This window comes from Polypterus senegalus, chromosome 17, assembly GCF_016835505.1.
Source record: "Polypterus senegalus isolate Bchr_013 chromosome 17, ASM1683550v1, whole genome shotgun sequence".
Lineage (NCBI taxonomy): Eukaryota > Metazoa > Chordata > Cladistia > Polypteriformes > Polypteridae > Polypterus > Polypterus senegalus.
This window is the reverse complement of record NC_053170.1, coordinates 4,472,702-4,488,098: the sequence shown is the minus strand read 5'-3', so window position 1 is coordinate 4,488,098 and position 15,397 is coordinate 4,472,702. Positions and strand designations below refer to the sequence as shown.

At 36.7% G+C, this 15,397-nt stretch overlaps 1 protein-coding gene across 3 annotated transcripts in view; it reads left to right on the top strand.

Annotated features, from left to right (window-relative positions):
• kansl1b (KAT8 regulatory NSL complex subunit 1b) overlaps nt 1–15,397 on the top strand; it is a 164,369-nt gene that overhangs the window by 63,550 nt on the left and 85,422 nt on the right. The gene's annotated exons all lie outside the window — the stretch shown is intronic.

The window sequence follows — 15,397 nt, the reverse complement described above, 5'->3', positions numbered from 1 at the left end:
AACACTTGATCTTTTTTCTCTATTATAAAAAAAAGAAATCTTGTCACGAGACGTGATCTGGAAGAGAGACACTTGAGAGAGGCAGAGACACTTTCACTTCCCACGACACGGTCAAATTACGGTCAAGTCACGTCATACTGACATCCGTTAAAAGCATGTTTCTGTGAGACGGTAACCTAGGCAAGGAAAGTAATAATCAGCCTGGCACAAGTGGAATTGCAGGTCCAAACGAGCTCAGAAATAATAGACAAAGGCAGGTCCAAACCTACACATGCAGAGCAGGTTACACATTATGACAGCAGTGGAATTCGAAAGGCTCAAAACAAACCTTGGTGCGATACGTACAGAGCAAGTTAAAAAATATGACAGTACTACAATTCGAAGGTGTCCAACAACCGAGAGTACAGATCACATCACACAAACGTAAATTATTACTAGGTGAAATAACGTAACAGCATAAAGAGATCAAATATATGGACATAGGTGATCTGTTGGAATTATGTAGATATTGTAAGGCTGTACAGTTTACGTCGGAGACTTGTAGATCATCTAATTCGTGTTGCCATCAGGGAAAAATACCATACGCTATGAGAATCTGTGTTTCCACAACAATTACAGCTACAACAAGTTTAATTTTGAAAAAAACACACTTTGGTCAGGTGTATATTTATGATCACGGAGAAGTGATGGAATATAGAATCGAAAGAGTTCCAACGTAATAGAAATTATACAGCCAGTAATGGATACAAATCAATACATCCAAAAGTATTGCACTTTACACGAAAGTTATCAGCAAAACACCAAGAAATTATCTTGAATGTGTATATGAATCCAAAAGATCACAGTCGCATTTATAATAAACCCACATGTGAGGAATTGTCAGCGATAATACTTTAGAAAATGGAGATATGAAAGGCAGAGTAGATATTTGTGTATATCCTAAGGCAAAGCATGATTAGTCATGCATGTCAAATACATCGCCACATGCCGGCCCTGTACTCTTTCCTTTGCTTTTCCCATATGGCGAAACAGGATGGTCATACAATATAAAACAAATGCATTCAGAAAAACGAGTAACACCCACACAATATTTTTGGTAAAAGTCGCACCTAATCGTTGTCTCTTTATTAAATCGAATCACGCTAAACTTACAATGGAACATATGTAAGGTCTCATTGATCACGTTCACAATTCAAATATCAATAGGTCAGACATATTCAAAATAGGTAATGCAGTAATATTTACCATCATCATATCAAGGTAGTCCAAGAGCATTGCAACAGTTATATCATGATACATCCAGAACTATCGGTCGCCCAGATTTCTTTATTACAATAACGTGCAATCCACAATTTCATAAATGTCTGAATTCAACAACCGTAAGTTCAAAATGGGAGATTCAGGGCTCTTGATTGGTCACTGGTTTGTGTCTGAGCACTTGGACACACACATCCACACTCGCTCACCCTGGACAAACCTAGAGCCACCAGAAATAGCCTTCTGATCTATGCGGTGATGTTAGGCACAGTCATGAAAGAGAAAATTCAGTAAGAGACACATCCTTGGTAAAAGATGTATTTTCTGTGCAAAACTTAATTTATAACACATAATTTATAACAAAAAATCTGAAGTACTCCTTTGGCAGTTGGTTCAGTATCCAATGAGAGAACGTCTTTCATGCTTCGGCCACTAGTGACAGAGTCGTGTCATGACTCGTCATTGACGAGAGGAACACACTCTGCTGTTTTAAATGCTGCCATTTGAAAGCAGTTTTAAACCACATCTGAATTATTTAAACCCTAAAAGTGATTGTAGTGCCTCAATCTTTGTGTGTTTGAAATGCCAGTGTAGTTTGTCCTTTAACAATGTTTTAAACTCAAAGAAAGATGACTCATTTGCATAGCGCTGCCATTGTTTTAATAAGTTAAATATCGTCTTAGAAATGTTTCATTGTTGCCAATACAGTATATTAGTTATCTTGGTCAACACACTCTTTCATGGTAAGCTATAGGTAGACCTCCTGGTGTAATTTGAGTCATCAGTTTAAAACTAAGCTGATTTATCACTGTAATATACACCCAAAACAGTAAATATATCAAAATATTGTAATTATTGAAATATTGTTTGCAGCCCACATTACCAGCTGACCTTAATTTGAAACTTAGTTTTCTAAACATGGTAAATTCTTGTCATTGAGATCCTTAGAGGTTTCTATATTGCTGTAGCTGCTTCCCATTTTCGGCTTCCCTAGTCTTTCTTTATCTACACTCCATCCCTCTCTTTTAAAAAGTTCTTTCTTAATCCAATGTCATATTACACGACTTCTAGTTCTAGTTGTCAGAGATGTCAATCTTGACTGCTGTAGTTGACCTTGTTGTCTAAGTACAGCAACTTACACGAGCAGAAATTGCTGTGGGCGTCAAGTCAGATGACATCTTCATGACGTTTCAGTTCTGTTTTGCCTTTCCAGAGTATCGTGAGCTCGCCCGGTTTTCTGACAGCCATTATTGTGCTGCCTGATGAAGCCAGTGCCCATGCAAAGGATTTATAGGTACCACAATCTCTGCCCTTTTTCTTTTTTCCATTATATTGTGGTATGTAAGACAAGATATCAAACAAGCAATTTATCTCTTCTGTTTGTGTGGTCCAAAACAACCATGCTCCTTTTCCTTGTAACTTCATTATATGCTTTGTACATTCAGGTGAGCACTTACTGGTTGTCACCTCACACACACACACAGCCTCACTGTTCAATAATGTTGGGGTGGAATCACTAGAGTTTCTGGGTATGTCACACTACATAACTGGTGGCCTTGGCAGCACACTGCCTCACTAAGGTTATGTAGATGAAGGCTTAACTGAAAATTGCTAGAAAAGTCATGTAATCTGAGAGGGCCTGTAGGCGAGTTGAGGTTAGCCTAAAAAGGACATCTGTTGATCAGATTTGCAGGTGAAGAAAGCAAAACATCTCATGGCCAAGATCCAGTGGTTATTAGTCTGTATAAATGATACAGTAACTTAAACAAAAATTGTCTACCACATCAACATGACTTTATCTAAAATGTACCCTTAGTCGCCAGTGATGATATTAGACACTCGCTTTGCTCAGCGACATTAGACCATGTTGTGACCACTATTACTACAATCCACTTAACGTTCACAGTATTATCATATGGCATAATATCGCATAGTGAAAAGTACACGGTAATAATTTATTCAGCTTTGCTCACTTGTCATCTTAGTGGAATAATTGCAATCCATCCATTATAATGCAGTGGGGAAAATGTTGTACTTTAAAATTAGGTTAAGTATCCATCTGAAGGACTTCAATTTAGGAAACTTGTTTAGTGCTGTCCTTAAGTAAGGATACTTGGTCTCTGAACCCCTTAGCTACTTCAGTAGCTTTGAGTGACAGTGATGCAACAGATTTTCCAATTTCATAAATGTACAGATTGGTTGGAATTGGATATCTATAACACAGTTAATATGTATTTTTATTAAAGGCCACATTTTTATGATCCTGTGCTATGATTAATTCAGGTTAAAAATCAGACTACAATTTACAAATAAATGATACTGATAGTGGGCTCTAAATGTCCGGTGGGAGGTTTTGACAAAAATTTCTTCCATTAGCAAGATGAGGTTAACAGAGTGTCTTGGCGAGTTTGAAAATTGAGTTCACTGAGGCATTTATTATTGCCAAATTCAAACTCGTGCTTCAAGTAATGAAGAAAAATAGACCTGACGTCAAAGAATTAGAAAGGAATCATCCACCAGTTTAGTTTCTTTCACTTGGATGACGGAGCGTAAAAACATTTTGTCAGAAAATGCTTGATGTCCTGCACACTTGTATGTAGCAAGTGAATTGCCCATCTAATCCAACTGTAAAGGTATAACAGGCAAATTAGTAAAGGTTATGTGATGTTTTCATTCTCCTTCATTCTATCATTTTATGTCACAGTACACAAAAAATAAGAAGTCTTCATGGTTCAGTTTTCCTTCCTAATTGCTTTTTCATTGGGAGGTGCAGGCAGCAACAAAGTTAGCAATTTTGCTATATTGAAAACATTTGTGTAGAGCTTCATGTCCAGAAAACTTGAATGGTTCAATAAGTCTTTGGAAGTTACTTTTTATGGCGTAAATGTCAAAATCCCAGTCTTGTCCTTATAACAAATGATTGACAATTGAAAGGTTGTCAGCTTCATATGAATTGATATTTTTTATGTCGTGAAACAATAAAATGTCTAGTACTTTGCTACCTGGCCATTAGTTGAAACCTCTTGTGCAACCCAGGGTTTTCATAAGTGCTTAAACCTGTCCTCCAAAATCTTCCTTTACATGGCACTTTCTAGTATGTCTCCACAGGCTTTCCCTTCCTGCTGCCATGACATTCCCTCATTTGGACCACTGAGATTTCCTTCGGATAGGAAATACTTTCAAAGCATTGACCACCTTTTGATGTTATTTATGAAAGAAAGCAAATATTACAGACTTTTCTTTCCTGAAACTAACACTTTATTGATTTAGGCCCTGTAATGGAGTAGACCTGCTTCCTCTTTCTTTCAAGGAGAACACATCCTCTTCCTGTTTCTTCCGATGTCTGCATGCCCAGTGTAGAAAAATGGCTCATGCAACATTTGTAAACTGTTAAAACGCTAGTGAGGGGGGAAATCATTTTTATTCCAAAATGTCAGTTTTAAATGAAGACGTCGTAATGTGGGCGTAGCCTTGCCACTGCTATTAGATGTGGTATTAAATGTTGTACTTAATTATTTGAGTGAGACCTAAGCATGAATTAGAACTGTATTGAAATTTACTCACCACAAATAATTGATTGTTAATGTTTATGTAACCATAGTTGTGAATTGAAAATCAAGATGGATTACAGTAAAGACGCAGTACTGACTCCCATGAAAAGACAGTGAGGCCTTAATTAGCATTTAGAGCAACTGTCATTAGCCACTACAGACCAATGAGTGTATATGTTGTGATCAACATGGCACACCTAAAGAGAATCTCCAAGACATATGTTGACTTTGAGTAACTGAATGTCCAGCTTGCTTGACATCCTGAAATTGTCAAGCCACTGTTTTGTATTAAAACCCTCTAATCTTGCCTTTGATAGCCCTAATCCTTTTCTCATGTTCACAGGTTTCCACATACATTGCAATGGTAAATGTGCCCTAAACATCAGCCACAGTCTCATTTTTTCTGTTTTTCTTTCTTACTGTCAAGAACTGACAAATTCGCAGGCATCCTACACTGAAAAGACAATTAAGTAGAACAGCAGCCTTAATACTTTGATACTTAGGGTGGTCTGTTGGATCACATCTGTCTGACAGATTTTGTTTTTATTTCATTTTCGCATGCAGAAAACATCCATATAGATATCTGTACATCTTATCAGATTTGGCTCCCTAGCAAAATTTAATTTGAACAGTGAAACAAAAGAAAATGTAGATATGATCCAAAGATTGAAACTGCATGACTGTTTGTTGCAGTGTGAACGTAGCCGTAGATGTGTCATGAAATGGTAACTCTCCTTGTAATATGAAAATGAAATGAAGTACTTTTATAAATATAATAAACAAGAATTGTTGTTACTACATAATAGCACATTTTTTGATACCTGCTTGTGAGCATTATTATTTTTTTTTGTTCCAAGCACATTTATGGAAGTTACTTTGTCAGTTAATTTAATGACACTTGTTTCATGATGTCTCCAGCACATTCTACTCTGCTTATTTGTAGTAGTTGTCATTTGGACTGCAAAGCTTGTGAGTTTTTGGGTTAGCCTCATGAATGCAAAATATTTCCTGCCAAGCAGATGTTTCTTACTGAACTGAATGGTTAGTCTAAATCAGTGAGGAGACTTTGATGGGGCATGTGCTGAAATTGACTAGCAGAACCTTGTCATTTAAAGTAGTAATAACTTTTGGTAATCAGAAAAACAGTAAGGACATTATAGGTAAGATTTCACACAAAAAAATATAAACTGTAGAAGAAGCTGTTCTACACATTAATTAAGAGCTCAGATCTCTTTTGTAGAAACAGTTATGAGAAGTCAAGCAAAATGACACCTTTTATTGGCTAACTAAAAAGATTATAAAAGGTGTCATCTTGCTTGACTTCTCACTACATTCGTAATGGCTAACACAGTACAACACCCAAGTACTGAAGAAACAGTGCACAGCCACCAGGTCCTCGTTACCCTGAATTGAAGAAGTGATATTGAAAAGTGGCTGTATAGAATTTTGACGAAAGTACGTACCAGTTGGGTTCAGAGACTGTAGTGGTTGGCAGGGACAACACTTGTGGGGTTTTTTTTTTTTTTTTCCTTTTTCTTTATTTCTTCTATCAAGGATGCAATTTAAAAACTACATCACCTAAGAATTAATGCTCCTTTGCGTATTCCATACCTCACTTTTTTCAATGCTGTTTGCTGCTTAAGTTGTGGATTATGGGAAATGGGTTAATTTCTCTGTTTCTAAAAGTACATCATAAGTACTGATTGACTTTTAATATTACCCCAAACATTGACATAGTGTGCTTATATTTTTTTGATGATTTGAAAGTAAGATGTTGACATTTCCATGAAGTTACTTGTGTTTTATATATATATATATATATATAACAGCCAAACATTTTCTTCAGTCAACTCAGAGCTTTGCTGCCTTTTCCAAAAATGTGTTTCATATTTGAAGGTTTGTTTTATTTATATATATATATATATATATATATATATATATATATATATATATATATATATATATTGCAGCTTAGTGCTTAAGGTTTTGGATCCTGAGGTTGTCGGTTCAAAGCCCACTACTGACACTGTGTGACCTGGGGAAGTCATTTCATCTACCTGTGCTCCAACTGGAAAGAAATTGTACTGTATCTAAAACTTCTAAGTCACCTTGATAATAAATAAATAATAAAAGTAGCTTCATGTCACTCCATTTGCTTTGGCTCAGTCATTACAGAAGTTTCCATTTCTTCTTTTTGAACCCTTTGTTGATTTAATTGAATATTTTGAACCATTGTCCTTTTTTGTGAGATCCATTTTAGCTGTTTAGCTTCAACTTTTTGACAGAGGATATCTTGGTCTCTTGTAAATTAATGGCTAACTTGATGACAGCAAGCTGACCAGAAACCTGACTCAAATGCTTTTATTATGAGACGATAATTGTCATGTTTCTATAGTTCATTCTTTCATTCAGATATTTGCAGTGTTGCTACAGTCTCTTTGTGAAAGTTGATTAATGTCCCTCAAAAGTAATTGTCTCCAAATAGCTTTCATTGATTCTGACTTGTGGTTCTTAAGACATCTTTCAACATCTGAGATTTATTTGAAAGCTTGGACTTGGTTTGTCACCAATGATCTCTATAGATAAACTTAGTTGTGGTAGGGTTGATTAGACGTTAATTTAAAATTGCTTTGTAATTCCTCCCAAATACATGGATTTAAGCTTTCTGGTAGAAATACTGTAATTTATTGACTGGTCATGAAAGTGAGTTGCAACACCTCATTCACCAGTTTCATATTTTGTGAAAAAAATGTCCCCTTCATGTTACTCTTGGTGTTTTGGTGTTCATTTGACTGGGTTGTTTCTCCCTGTGCAAGAAATAATTTAGAAGATTAGAAACCTGATGACACACTAACATGTTCAACCCTGCAATTTTTAATAATTATAAAATGCAGTGTGTCGCTGTTTATTTTCAAATTTGGTCTTTAACTTTTATCTGTTGACTGGCCAAATTACCTAACTGCATAAAGTTTAAATTATTTACTGTGTCTTGGCCTATGTGTACCTTTAGCACCTTTTCCTCTTTGTGTCTGAACCTGCCTTGACCAGCGCTCCTCCCCTAAAGCCTGCTCCTAACATGCTGTCATTTTGAAACCCCTCTCTCGCCTCCTGTCCACTTTTATACTTCCTGTCTTTGAAGGCAACTCTCAACATGCCTCTTAGCCCTTTACTCCTCCTCCTCCTCCTCCTCCTTGTGTGTTTCAAACCCTCACATTTCCCCTTTCAATCTTGCCACCAAAGCCAGACTTACCAATCCGATTGCTTTGAGGGACCAGACACAAACACAAACCATAGTTTTTTATCATATAGTAATAGTAGGTAGCATTGAAATGAGAAGCGTGTTTAATGTGTTAACACGTTTTAAAACAATAAACTTATATCTGTGAAGAGAGCACTATATATTAAACCAAAGTTTTGATTTAATTGTCTGCTAAGTCTCAGCATTTTCTTGTTTGTTCAATCCCTCAACTCGTATCCTTTGTTGCTTGGCCAGCTACATTCACTTGATACAGTATATTCCAATGTGCATTATAGTTTGAAAAATTGATGTTTCACTCTGCTTTACATTACTGTAGACGCTGTTGTGGTGTATGCATTTTCTAATTTTGCCATAATTGTGTGCCTTTTCTTATCATAGCCTATTGGTAAGTGTTTTTTTGGATACCTTCCCTTCAATTAACTCTTTCAGGGTGGATGTTGAGTTTTGTCAAAAGAAGGGGTTGACGGTGGTAATCAACTGTAAACAGTGACAAAACCCTCTGTAATGTTTTAGTTGGACTCTGTTTGCTAGAAGGAAAGTTAGCTTAATTGTCTGAAATTCCCTGCACTCAAGTGTGTAGTGAAGCAAACAATGGCAAAAATGGCATCAACATCTGGCTAGAGATGGACGCGAATGCATATTATCGCTGAATTAGACTCTGACTTGTTAGACTCTGCTTTTTGATACAAGTGAGCGAAAATGAATTTGAGGTACCAGCATCAGGTGATCATAATGTTGAACAGGTTCGCGTAGCTGATGCGCATAATCCCAACGTTCACCTGGGGGAATGGAGGTTTACACTGACAAGAACTACAATCCAGATTACGATGCACTGCGATCGCCTCCCGAGCCATGCAGAGACAGTCTGGCAGCCAGCCTGCTGTGCATTCCCGACAAACTGGTGGCCACAGCAACAGTGGTTTTATATTGATTTCTCTGTGAAACCATTATTTTGTGTGCTTTTCAGAAAACTGAAGGTCGAATACTATTTCTACTAAAAAAAAGTTAAACATGCAATATTGCTTAACATTCCGTGTAGCCGATTTATCAGACAAGTTCATTGGCTGTTGAAGGCTGGATTTATGTTTGGCACATAGGAAAATGCTTTCTTGCCTATGTAAAGCCTGCATAACTCATCGAGAAGGACTGTGATATTGTGCTCTACTTAAGAAAGGGAGTGGTAGTAAATGACTTTGTGTTTAACTCGGTCCGTCAAAAGATTAAAATTTTTAATCTTGATCAACAGCAAAATATGTGTTTAGCCAAGGTAATTCATCAATAACCAGTAGTCTCTGCGAATGGCACTGCTATACAACTTGTTAGCTGTTCATATTGTGAAGACCCTTTGATATAAATCCTTGATATGTGACACAATTGTCTCGTGTGAAGGTAATGTTAGTAATTGTCAGACTTTGCTGAATGATGTCTCTCAGCAGTCCTGTATCTTCAAGTATTTCTTGAAGTCTGCAGTCTGATGTAATTCATTTTGCAATAAATAATGATAGTTAATGGTTTAGATTTTGTTTCATTCATGGCGATAAGTTGAGTTATACATTCATGGATTTTAGTCTGTCACAGATTTTACTGCTGGTTAGCCAATGGTCCTTAAGTCACATTTTTTACCCATTCTGTTTCGTCGCATACCACCTGGCTGCTCTGTGTGTACTATACAGGTTGAGGACCTGTGCTCGCTCTTATAACTACATTAATATATGCTTTCTTTTACATAACCATTGGCAAACCATTTTCAGATACCTGTATATTTTAAAACTAGGCAATTGAACGACAATCTTTAAAATTGGAATTTTTTTTTTTATATATAATATCGACCTTGCTTGGAACCACAGCTCCTAGTTTGGAAACCATTGTCTTAGAGAGCAAGGGGCATTAAACAACGCATGAACTAAATGCAAATAAGGAAAAATTACGCATTATACCTTTTGAATTGTATTGTATGCATTAATGCTTCATCTTGGACAGCACTTGTTTTAATTTGGAAGCATATAAAAAATTGCTGGTGCAAGTTACCAAAGGAGAAGAGCAGCTCTGTGTAATACTAATACATCACATCATAATCATGTGAGGTGTTCTCTGCCTCTAATTTTCTTTTTTTAAAACAAGGATTGTTGCCTGTATGTCTTTTGGGCTCTACACTGGCATCATGCTCATGTGGGCATGTGTGTCACTGCAAGGTGTGAATTTTTTTTTTTTTTTTTGGTGGGGTCAGCAGCCCTAGACGATAAGGAAATTTGTTTTAAAGCCCTACAACCAATTTTTTTTTTTTAATAAAAAGAAAAGAAATTGTATGGTTTGGTACGAGGTTTCACCAACATGGAAATGTTGGTCAGTGAAATACCAAACATTAATAGTCTCCTTGCTATTGCCATGTACTTTATATGGAACTTCATGTGGACAGTAAAGTATTTATCTTCAGACAAATAAAATAGTCTTTGAAGACCTCAAGTCCTGGTTATTCTTTAAACGGTCACCTCCATAAATTATATAAGTGTGTTTAAAAATTGTGAATGGATTTGTGAAATATTGTACCCTGTTTATCTTGGCAGACAGCTGCTGCTAAAATCCCACCATTTAAGTGAATTTTATTTTTTCTTTTAATGCAGATGTTTCTTCCATGTGTAGTTTAGAATGTAAAGAGTTGTTGCAACTTTAAGTAAGGAATATGGATGTTCTGAGAGGCTTATGATCCTTAAAATGTCATTTGGGCCGTTTGTATTGTGCTGAATGAGCTGGCAGGACTTTGAACAGGGAAGGTGTGTAGGGCCTGTTTGTACCAAATTTATACATATTACTTTTTAAAATTGCTTGTGATTGGTCAAATATGCTGCCAGAGTTGGTCCAATATTCAATATTATGTAACAATTAGAAATTTAGACCTTTTAAACAAATGGTGTGTTTCTTGAGGCAGGTTAGAAACAAAAGCTGTAATTCTGGTTTTGAACCATTTCACACATGTGCAAGAAAGAAAAAAAAGATTACTTTGGGTGATGCCTGAGCTGTCCGTGACATATAGTCAAAAAATGGGTGATCTTGTGTCCAAAATAAAAAGCACCAGCACATTTTTTTCATTATTTCCATTTTAAGTTGCCTTTCATCAACATTTCAAATAAAATAGTGAGAAAAAGGCATAAATGATGTTGCACCTTTGAGGACCACACATATTCTGCACTGCACTATACTAAACTGAGCCAATGTGAAGACCTCAAGCAAAGGCATACTTTCTTCCTCATGGGGTCTTCAGCATCAGACATACTGCTTTCATTTGCAAAAGTTGCAAAATATAAAAGGGAAATATCAGATGCAAGGATTGCACCAGTGCTGCTGTCTTTTTTTTTTTTTCTTTAATTAAGGCGTTCTCCCGTTTTACATTGTAGAAAAAGCCTCATTTAAAGAACTGATCCATGTATTGAACCCCAGGACAATTGTGTGCCTAGTCCCAGAAATTTGAATTAAAGTTAAGGAAGATGAAAAGGCTTACACTGTCAAGTGGAGTTTTATGCGCTCAACAAAGAGATGGCTGTTTTAGTTAGGCTATGAAGGCTGTTCCCTTAATTCATATGTGAAATTAAATACATGCTTAACACATTTTTTTTTAAATAACCCATTGGAAAGAGAGTGTCTTGAAAATATATTGCCTTTTCTTAAGCTGTTTTATTAAATTATTAATAGTACTCCTGTTTTTTGTTTTCTGAGGGGCTGTGCTGTTGTACTTGGGGGGGTGTTCATGTTTAAAAGAAGGAAAGGAAAAATTGTATTTTGAATCATTGTAGTTTATGCAACGTTTGTGCATACCATTAAATTGAAAGGGGCTTATTCTTGATGTTGTGGACTTGTTGGGTTTAACCACACAGTACAACACTAAAGGATGTACAACAATGTATTTTCTTAGCAATCTCCACCCAAAGGTACCTAAAAATGTTCTGTGTCCATGAGACGAGAACTACAGATTGTAGAAAATTCATTCTTAGCATCATAGCTGGCAAGGTCCGTGTAGTTAGAAATCATTGATATTATAGATGTTGTTTTTCTCTTTTGCCAATTCTCAATATTTAAAATTCTGTTAGCTGCCCAACCCTAAAGGGGTGCATATGGTTCCAGAGGCCATAACAATGTCACTTGCCACTTCATTCATACAGTCATGTATCAGACTCGCTCAACACAGTTCAAGGTTCTGTAGTGCTGGAGTCTTCTGTGGCAAAATCCTGAATGGGGGCACCAATGCTCTGGCTTATCTCTTTTATGTACAAACTAGCGACTGGGAGCCCGATCGAATCGGGCTACAAATTCTATGTTTGTGAAATCCATACTTTCTCTGCAAAGAACTATTTGTTTTGTTAAGTCCTTGAAATGATTTTGTTATCATGGTACTAATTTTTGTGCTTAAAATAGACCTTTTTGGCCGATGTAATGAAGAGCTTCCTGTTTAAATGGGGCTGCGAGACGTGAACTCGGCTCTTCGGCGCACCTCATTTGATTTTTTTCTGGCAAACAAATTTTCAAAACAAACTATTATACGACTTTAATCAGAGTCGGAGTGATAATTCTGTTGCCGTGGTCATTTTAGATCTGAGATCGGCTAAAATGTAAACAATGACCGTTGTTAATACCCAGCCGTCATTACTCAGTTTGCCAATAGATGTCAGAAGGACGGATGCTAAAACCGAACTGCCGAAAGATAGATTTCGATGTACCAAGCAAATGGCGATACATTCTAAATTACTTACAGTTCCGGAGCTGTCGAAGGGTTTAAGTCAGTCGACGATGTTAGTCCTGTAAAGTACGCCCCACCAAAGCAATGTTCCAAAAACCAACCGAACTTACTGTTATCTGCTCGAGCCAACACTGACTTTCTATACTCGGCCGTCCAGCGGCATAACTGAAGCATTCGAACATTCTTAGCCATTCATGCAATACTGCGTCCACGTTTGCCACGTTATGTTCCAACTACAGAGGCAGAGTCCCATTGTATGGTTCTAACTTGTATTGAGTCGAGGTATTGACGTGAACACTATACATACGGATAGTATCAAATTATATATAAGGCTGGGGCACTGTTCATGGTTCTTATACTATATGGTAAAGGGCAGAATGCCGGTTTGAATCCTGTAAACGGCAAAAGTGACACTACTCCGTTGGGCACTTGAGCAAGGCCCTTAATCTGCATTTGCTTTGTCCTGGGTATGACATTAACGTGCATCCAGCCCTGCAGGTCCTGCATCTTACTGGGAAAACCTGGGGGTTGGTGGCAGAATTGGCACTCCAGCCACTTAAAAAATTTAATTTTTTATTAAAAAAATTTTTTTAAAAAGAACTCACTTTTCCAGTGTGGTGCTGAGGTGTCACCCATTTCATGGCTGCACTCTGGTCTCAATCCGGCGGTTCAGTGTGTGGTGGGTACAGCAATGTGATGTAATCAGCACATCCTTCCAAATTCTCTCTATATGGGAATTTATGACAGAGACGCATTTATCCATATACACTTTAGGCTGTCAGATTGAACGTTGCTATTTAAATATAATTCAAATTTATTTAAAAAAGGTCTTATTCAAAGTCAAGTGCTGACATTCGATTGTAAAAGTACAGCTGTTTGTTTTACCCACACTCTTTTTGGCATCAAGGTGTTCCAGATGTGCTATGCAAAGCTGCAGTATTTTGCAGATCTGTTTTTGCACTATAGCCATTTTGTAGTTTTGAATGGTTAGATGATCATCTTTATTAGTAAAACATACAGCTAGGCCCCATTAAGACATAGTTTTATTATTATTTTTTTTTTAATCCCACAAACGTGCAGTTCTCTATAAAAAAAAACTTTTCTGGTGTCCTGAAAGTATCTGATTCTGTCCCATTCGCTCTTAAATCTGAGATTCACGACTATTGTTTAATAGTAAGACCTTCACATTAAAGCAGTACACAATAACTCGTTATTCAAATTTTCCTTGTAACACACCACTTTAATGAGCCAAAACTGTGTCCTGTCTCTGTCTTGTGTGGCTATCAGTTTGATACATAATGCTTAAGACAATGAGGTGTAATTTAAAAACTGTTCAAGCCAATTGTATTAAAATGTTGCTGCCTTTGTAGAAGAGAAAAAAGTAACACAGTTGTGTGGACCCTACCGTGATACCATCCCATAAGCCACACAGGAATTGCTTTTCTTGTTGAGTCCACAGGGTGCTGACCAGCTTTTTATTCTGAATGTTCTGACACTAACTTTACCCTGTCGCTGCCATCCAAATTAATAAAACAAGTGCACCTTTGACCTGCTTGCCCCTTGCCTGCTGTTTTATTTTGCTCACTATTGTCATCCTGTCCTGACCTTACTAACTGAACCATATTCCTCGTGAAAAGATGCTTAAACCCTAAGAGCCACAGCACTCGGCTACAAACTTTCTTTCATTTGTTGTGCCTCCGCAAATTATGAAGTATGTGTGACAGTGTTGTGTGGGTCTTGTATCACTCGGATGATACAAGTCCTATTGTGACATGTATTTAAATAACAGTTGCCAGAGTACCACTAAGAATTTGTTTTTTTTTTTTTTTGCTGCTAGTGTTCCTTTTGTGGCCCTAGGTAATAAAGTTAAAATAAGCATGTGCAAACTTACGTGTATAATGCCTAGAATTGTTAACCTAAGTTCAAATGTTTTCAAATATTTACTTATTTTTGATTGTAATATTCAAACCTTATTTTTTAGCTAATTTGACAGCCCTAATAAACATGGTTTAAAAAAAAATTAACACACAAATATTATTTGAAAGATGAGCAGCAAAAGTACTAAGTTAAGGAATGTTGAACAAAAAGCACAAGAAGCCTTTACTAGTACAGTTATTCCCAAGTAGTCCAATAAAATGACACCTAGTTGGTTGTTGATTTGGTCATTATAGGAGCAGATGCCCAAGAGGGGGGGGGTCAGCAGAATCATTTTGTCACATTCGTACCAGAGCTGCAGTGTTCACACATGTCTTTCCAGCCAGACTTCATAGACTTTCAGTGTTTCATACTTTTCCAGTGCTGTGCTTCCTTCTCAGGATATCAAAAATTCATCCTGTGTAGTTTTGGAAACAAATCAGTGTATCATCTGTGTGAAAATGTAATTTATTATAAAAGCAGTATTTTAAAGCTGTCATTGCTACTACTATTCATTGAATTACTAAGCATTCTAATTTATTTGAACAAATTTTTAATAAGCACTCCGATCTCAGTTATTGGTTCAAGTATTTGCCCTCCAGGAAGCTGGTATCATCTGGTAATCAAATGAAGTCTGGCTTCACATTTATTTTCTTCATTATTTGCTGACTCTTACCTTGTCCCTTT